The sequence below is a fragment of the Lepisosteus platostomus genome, chromosome 15, assembly GCF_059453375.1.
Source record: "Lepisosteus platostomus isolate fLepPlt1 chromosome 15, fLepPlt1.hap1, whole genome shotgun sequence".
Classification (NCBI taxonomy): domain Eukaryota; kingdom Metazoa; phylum Chordata; class Actinopteri; order Semionotiformes; family Lepisosteidae; genus Lepisosteus; species Lepisosteus platostomus.
In genome coordinates this window covers 2,472,143-2,480,121 of record NC_142625.1, presented here as the reverse complement: position 1 = coordinate 2,480,121, position 7,979 = coordinate 2,472,143, and the positions used below count along the sequence as shown (strand labels likewise).

At 53.7% G+C, this 7,979-nt stretch overlaps 1 pseudogene; it reads right to left on the bottom strand.

Annotated features, from left to right (window-relative positions):
• Positions 1 to 3,544: 3,544 nt before the first annotated feature.
• Positions 3,545 to 3,721, bottom strand: LOC148647653 (U2 spliceosomal RNA; annotated as a pseudogene).
• Positions 3,722 to 7,979: the final 4,258 nt, after the last annotated feature.

Below are 7,979 nucleotides of genomic sequence, written 5' to 3'. Positions count from 1 at the left end.
TTTTTTCCAGCAATTGGCAATCAGACTTTTATAATCATCCTCCATCAAAATTCCTGTGTTAAGTTTCCAGAAACCAGAACCAAACTTGACCTTATCTCCTTTAAACTTAACTTTTACTAAGTCATGGTCTGAAAAACAAGTAGGAACAATCACAGATGAAATGATTTCTAAATTCCGTGATAAAAGTAATCTAATCTTTTTTCTATTCCTTGGCTATTGCTCCAGGTTGGTCTCTTACCCCCTCCAGCGCCCTGCGTTGCACTATCTACCAAATCAAAATTTGAAAATAGAGAACAAATTCTGCTTGTCCCTACCGACTTACTAGAACCCAGGTCCTCGTTCAGATCTCCACCCAGGATAATATTCTTGTTGGTTGTTAACAAAGGCTCAAGAGCTGTAAAAAAATCTTTCCTCATCCTTTTTTGTGCAGGAGCGTACACATTAATTAGCCTCAGTTTCTCATTTCCCATCTGCCCATCCACCACTAGGACTCTGCCTGGAATAACGGTAAAAGAATCAGTCAATTTGAAACATTCATTCCCAAAAAGAATACCAATTCCCGCAGAATGGACACCACCTGAATTCCATCTTGAAATACCCTCCCCCAACGCTTTGAATAGACGTCTACTGTCTCCCTCGCCCTTGACATGGACTTCCTGTAAGAAATAGAAATCCGCTTTCAAATCCTTCAAAGAGTCAAAAACAGCTATTCTTTTACTATGCTTTCTAAGGCCTCTTACATTAAGAGTACAAATAACTAGGTCATCCATTGGGACTGAGAAGATTATCTAAGTCACTATTCCCCTCTAAACCTGCAAAAGACCCTGGAGTTAGACACCCAACAGAACTGACTGGACTTACATTTATAAAGGATGGAATAGACAAGCTTTCAGGAGAATTAGTCTCCAAGCTTGTTTCCTCAACTATCTGTCTTGAGGGTTCTACCAACCCTTCTTCCCCCCCTTTTCCCTCAACTTCCCCCTCCCCTATCTCCTCCTGCGCTATACCTAACCCCTCCCCCTCCTTCTCCGACACCCGAGTTGCATCCGGATCTCACACTCTACGAAACCCTGAAGGGACGGTCCTAGCTCAAATAATGTGGCTATCCCTTCCTTACTTCTCTTCTCCTCTGGAAAAATAAGTTAATCACTTGAGCTCTCTCACCCGTTTTGCAACCTCCCCAGTAGACTCATAAAACCTTGACCTTTGTGACTTATTTTTCTTCTTCCTAAATTCTGGGGACTTTAGGATGACTGTCTTCCCCCTGGTGGGGTCTACTACCTCACCCAAATCATCCCGCTAACCTCACACATTCACTCCCCTTGTCACTCAACACATCTTCTCCGTCATTCTCCTTACTCAGGGAAGCACACTCCCCCAACCCCTTCCCTGGCACTGTACTGGGTCCCTCTTCCTCATCGGAGCTCGACAAAGCCTCATATCTATTTGTTTGTGCGAGTCCCCACTGTCTACCACTCAAAGGGGTCAACCCTCCCTTCCTCAGTCACTCAATTGTCCACTTCTAGAAGTCCAGGTGCCGCCTCTGGTGGTGAAACAGTCTGTCCCTCTCCGGCTGACGTGTCTTCAACGGATCCAACCGCTTTTTCTCCCCCTGCAGGTTCTTCTGTCTCCTGGGGTACCACAGGCTGCCGCCAGACATTTTCCGCCATATCACCCACGTCCTTGCCAGGTAGATTTTTTCCCTTGACGATGTCTGCAAAACTTTTAGCTCTTTTGGCACAGTCTTTGAACACATGTCCTGTACCCCCGCAAAGATTACACACCAAGGTGCTGTTACAGTCCTTCGCTAAGTGGCCGAGCTTCCCACACCTCCTGCAGGCTACCTCCTTACATTCTGCCTGAACATGTCCATGCCCGCCACAGTTTCGGCACATTAGTGGCTGACCATGATAATACAAATAACCGCGGTTTGCCCCGATGGAAAAGAAGGCCGGCGGATGCAACAGTCCCCATTCTATCCCGGGCCTTGGCCTCAAACGGACTGCATATGATCTTTTTCCCATTCAGAAACCTTCAGCATCAATGATTTTCCTCCCTGCCCCTTGCACATCGACATACCGTCTCAGGAAAGTGACAATGTCCTCCTCTAGCAAGCGGGGGTTAAGCATATGCACCGTCAAGGTGCGCATTTCTCTGGCAAGAAGGTTCAATGCAGAACTTATCAAGGGGCGCCTGCTCTTTTAAACTTTGAGTCCTAGACCAAAATTCGGCATAAAGACTACCAGTATGCAGGGTGATATCATACATGCCCTTCCAGTAGAAGTCTTGTAAGCACAAAACATTCTTTCTTAACACCCAGGATCTTGAACAAAATGGTTTTCTCAAAAACACTCCTTTCCATCCATCCTTCTCTATCCCCTTCTGCTTTCAGCACAAAACGCACCGTATCCTTCATTTGTCCTTCGCGGGACAAAGAAAGTCCGGCCGCCATCCCTGACGTCCTCCTACCAGTACCCGATGTCATCTGGGAGCCCCACCTTCACCCCCTGGGCTCAACCCAGAGCGATTTCAGTGGTGGCTCAGCGGTGTCCCCAGCAATTCTTCCTTCAGGTCACTGGACTCCTCTTCCACCGGTCACATCTCCTTCCTTGCAGGCCGTCTCTCAGCAAGCAGTCCTCCGCTCCGCCACCGCCCTTCTCGTACTTTTGACTAGACATCAGGCCGCGGTCAAGCCACGTACCGTCAGATCTTGGCCAAAAGGCCGAGAACCGATGCCCCCAAAGGCGCGGACTCACCCGCGGCTATTCCGCTGGCGCACAGCGGCGCAGGCTGACTCCTCTGGAGCCCGGGACCCGCGCAGCTGCCAGCCTGCCGCTGGACTCTGCTCCCCCTCTCTCTTGCCTGCCTGCCTTCCTGCCAGTCCCGGGCGGGGGCCCTGCTCTTTGATCTTCTGTCAACGGCCCAACAATGACCGCCCGACAAAGACCGCAGCTGCAGGGGGCGCCAGCCGCCCAGCCTCCTTAGCTTAGGCCCCTCCCACCGGCAGCAGCTGTGCCCAACCAGCTGCAAGCGAAAGCCAAGCGCCAGCACCTGCGGGCAGAGGCAAGGGGCAGCTCTCTCTCTCTCTCGGGAGGGAGGGACGGGGACACGCACGCGCACGCACACGCCTGCCTGCCTGCCGGAAAAAAAAGAAAGAAAGGTAGATATAAGTTTTTTGGAGGGAAAACGCCTGGCTGTCGAAAGGGGCCCCCTGCGAGGACGGGGACGCACGCACGCACGCACGCACGCACGCACGCACGCATGCACGCACCCACCCCACGCCTGCCTCCCTCGGAAAAGGCTGAAAAAACTACATTTTTTGGAGGGAAAACGCCCGGGAGCCGAAAAGGGGGCCAGCCTGCTTGTCGAGACGCGGGAAAGCGCACAGAGGGAGCACGGGAATGGAGACGGGGAGGGGGAGAGAGAGACAGACACAGACACACAGATGGACGAGAGAAGAGACCGGAGAAGAAGGAGCTCCAGTCCACTTCGCTTGCTTGCTCGCTAGCTAGCTAGCTACGTCTGTCTTTTCACCGCTGAGAGAAGGTGGTGCACCGCTCCTGGAGGTGCTGCAATACCGGGCCGATGCGTGGAGAGGACGGAGCAAGCTCCTGATCCAGCTCCCTGTTCCCAAAATCCGTTTAATATGTGGTCCCCCGATGGGGGACGTATCAGATATTAAACTGATAATTTTTTTTTATTAGAAAAATGCAAAAACAATTTACATACCTTTACATTTCCTTATGTAACCACACCCTCCCAGAATCACCCTAAAGAAATTAACCCCTTCCAGCGGTCTTTCACCGCTTCGAAGCCCCACCGTGCAATGTCCCATTTCACTCTCCTCATGATGTCGCGCCGAACCTTTCATACAAGACTCTCACATGTATCTCCTCTCCCATGGTCCACCCATTCTCTCCGTGCAACCCACACATACCATTTCACCAGGCTGATCACCATCCATAAGAGGAACCCACGATTCCACTTACGTGGTCTCGGGATTCGCCTCACTACTGCCTGGCTTGTTAAAATAAAATCCTGAGACACACGTGCCAACAACCATTCACACTGATTCCACACCGTTTGCGTGAAAGTGCACTCCCAAAACACATGCACGACTGTCTCGACCTCAGAGCAGTTCGGGCAGGGACACTGGTTCTGTCTCGACAGGCCATGCCTCTGCAGTACCTCCCGAACGGGCAAGCGATTCCAGACGGTCAGCCAATTGAGGTCTTTAAGCCTGTTGTCGAGACCAGCAGGCTGTATTTGCCGCCAGCCCTCTTCCGAGACCCCTACCACGGCCGGAGACGTTTTCGCTACTTCTGCTCGATATAAGGCCCTGTGGTCTAAGGACGCCCGCCCCTCCTTGGCTTTGGGTGCTTTTTCAACCATTTCACAGCATGCCCATAATGCAGGGGCAGCCTTTCGGCCTAAGGTGTCCTATTAGACCAGACCACTAGGTGCCTCATCGTAGCAGCTAGCCACAGCTTAATGAAGCAGACGCAGAGGTGGTCCGGGTCCTCAGCCAGGATCTTACACAGGCCGGACACAAAAATGGTGTCCAGTTTGGCCGGCAAATCTGGAACGGCTCTTCCCCCTTCCTCTACCGGTCTATACATGTGCACCCGGGCGATGTACTCATAACCCGCGCCCCAGATGAACCGGAAGATAGCTCGCACAAGGTCTTTCCTCAAGCAGGCGGGCAAAGGGAACACCCTGGCCAGAGGCAGGATGTCCACCTTAATTACTAGGACCTTCCCGGAGTGAGAAAGTGCCCTGTCCTGCCACATGCCCAACCTCTGCTTTACCTTTCGCAGCTTCTCTTCCCAATTCAATCTAGCGGGATCGCCCGAGTGAAATCGGATGCCCAAGACCTTTAATGGGCCCGGCTCCAGGGGAAGGCCCGCGACCTCGTCTCTCCTGTCCTTCCACTTGCCAAAGTACTTGATGGCAAACTTGGCCCTGTTTAAACAAGACCCAGTGCCAGCTGAGAGATCCTCCATCAGCTCAAGTACTTGGTGCATACTCCTTTCGGAAGTGAGGAACAGGGAGATATCGTCGGCATAAGCTGCGATTTTTACCTGCTCGCCTCCACTGCCCGGGACTACCACGCCCTCGATCAGGGGGTCCTTAAGGATTGCGTGGAGGAGGGGCTCGGAGTACAGGACATAGAGGAGCGGCGACAGGGGGCAGCCCTGCCTCACCCCTTGACTGACTGGAACCCCTACTCCCAGCCTCCCATTAATACAAACTCGGGACACTGCCCCGTTGTACAGGATTTTGACCCACCTGATGAAAGCGTGGCTCACACCCAGCCGTGTCAGCACCTCCCAGAGGAAGGCATGGTGAACCCTGTCAAAAGCCTTGCTCTGGTCGAGGCTGACCAGCATGAGCTCCAGTCCCTGTTCTTCCACCCACGCTACCTTGTCCCTGATAACGTGGAGGTTCCACTCCATTTTCCGACCCTCCACACTACAGGTCTGATCTCTACAGACCAGATCTGGCATAACCTTCCTTAGCCGTCTGCTCAGTACCTTTGCTAAGATCTTATAGTCTGTGCAGAGCAACTGGATCGGCCTCCAGTTTTCCAGATCTGTCTTGTCCCTAATCTTCAAAAAGGGCGACATCACCCCCACCCTCATTGATGTCCCCATCTCCCCGACCTGTAGTATCTCGTCAAAGACCTCCATGAGCATGGGCTGCAAGATGTCCCAGAAGGCAACATAAAAGTCTATGGGCAGGCTGTCGACCCCGGGGGCAGTTCCCCTACGCAATCCGGCCATTGTCTCCCTTAGTTCGGTGGCCGTCAGATCCCCCCTCTAGGCCCGTCAACCACTTCTCCCACCTGCCCGTGTCCACTGGTTTTTCCTCAAACAAGGACCTATAAAACTCCGAGGCGCATTCCTCCATTTCCAATCCATCCTTCGTGACCGAGCCATCGGCTCGGCGCAGCGCCTCGAAGTTGGTCTTTGCCTGGCGTGCACGGACCGCGCTGAAGAAGTGGGTCGAGCACCCCCATTAAAGGCCGCATATAAGGCTTCTAGCTCTTTTTGCAAGGCAGCTAGAACCTCCCTACCCACAGACTTCCTGTCCCGGCAGTAGCCCACAGAGGTCCTGGCGATGGCCTTCTTACAGGCCTCCCACCAGAGGACCGCTGTTGGAAACCCACCTTTTCCTCTGGAAGCTGCTCATCAGGTCCGCTATCCGGGCTAAATATTCTGCCTCGGACAGGACCTGGGTGTTCAGCTTCCAGTACTGGGTTTTTTTTCTTATAAAATAGACTTTATTCCGGAAAAAAAACACATCTCAAAAGGAAAACATCTCACACAATAACACTCCACAAATTAAAACCACGGCGGAACGGCGGTGATTGTCCGTTATCAATCCTTGCAAGGGTGGGCGGATTTGCGCTATTATGAGAGTCCCTCCAAACCCTACCGCTTGCTGTAACCCATTAATCCCTGTACAGGGTCCATAGGCCTTTCCAGCGCTCCTTTGCCGTGGGGAAACCCCATTTAGCAACGTCGCGCTTCATCCTCCTCCTGAGGTCCGCCAGGATCCTCTCTTCCAGCTCCCTCGCTCCCCACTTGTTGTGCCGGATGAGATTGTTCCTCGCGTCCCACAGGCCTTTCTTTGTGAGGGACAGCAGCAGCCACATCAGGAACTGCGTCCCCCTGTCCAGTCCGGTAGGTGCCAGCCCCAGCAGAATGTACTGGTAGCTGAGCACCGCATTCGTTTCCAGGAGTTGCATTATGTTGTCCATTCTGCCCCACACCGCCTTGGCGAAGGGGCAGCTCCAGAAAACGTGCTCCTGAGTCTCCTCGACGAAACATGTGTCCCGGGGGCAATGCGGATTCCTGGAAATCGAGTGTCTGTAGAGGACCTCTCTGGTGGCCAGTCTCTTGTGAACGGCCATCCAGTTGAGGTCCTTCAGTTCGTTGTCCAGTTCTTTCGGCTGCGTTCTTTCCCAGACTTGTCTGGGAACTCGCAGCCTTTCGTTGGCGACCAGGTGCCCCCTCACCTCTTTGTACAGAGCTCTGTGGTTGGTGCAGAGCTCTGGCTATCTCGTGGCCTCGTACCTCCTGCTCCACTTGACAGCGTGGGTGTAGAACTCCGGTCGCCTCTCTGCCTTGGGCCCAGTGTTTGACCACTGGACCAAGTGCCTCATCGGGATGGAGAGCCACAGCCTGACAAAGTACTGGTACTTGTGGCCGATGGGCTCCCGCAACGCCCGACAGAGGTTGCAGAAAAAGATGCAGTCGAGTTTCAGGGGGAAATGTGGGACATCTCGACCCCCTTCCTCGACCGGCTGACGCATCCGGTTTCTCGTGATGGACTCGTACCTGCCGCCCCAGACGAAGCCGAAGATCATCCCTTGCAGCGCTCGTCTGAGTCTGGCCGGCAGCGGGTACACCACCGCCAGGTAAACCAAAGCCGGCAGGACGTTTGCTTTCAACACCATCGCTTTCCCTGTGTAGGACAGCGACCGCGTTTTCCACAGACCCAGCTTCGCGTTCACCTTGGCGATCCTCTCAGTCCAGTTGTTGGTCTCGTTGTCCTGGCTCTGGAAGGAAACCCCCAGTATTCTGAGGGGCTCCGTGCAGAGCTCGAGACCCTCCGGCGCCGTCGTCCTGTGCTTCCAGGGTCCGAAGAACTTCAGTTTGCTCTTTCGGCGGTTGAGCTTCGACCCCGAGGCTCTGGAGTATTGCTCCATGACCTGCAGGGCCCTCCTCAACCCCCTGTCCGACCTCAGGAACAGCGTCGTGTCGTCGGCGTACTGGGAGATCTTCAGGGTTTCCCCCGCGCCTCCCGGTATCTCCAGGCCGTCGATGACGGGGTCCCGTCTCACCGCCTCTGCTAAGGGCTCTGTGAAGAGAACATAGAGAAGGGGTGAAGGGGGGCAGCCCTGTCGTACTCCGGATTCCTGGGGAATGAAATCCCCCAGGTTTCCGTTCACGTTCACTCTGCTGCCCACGTCA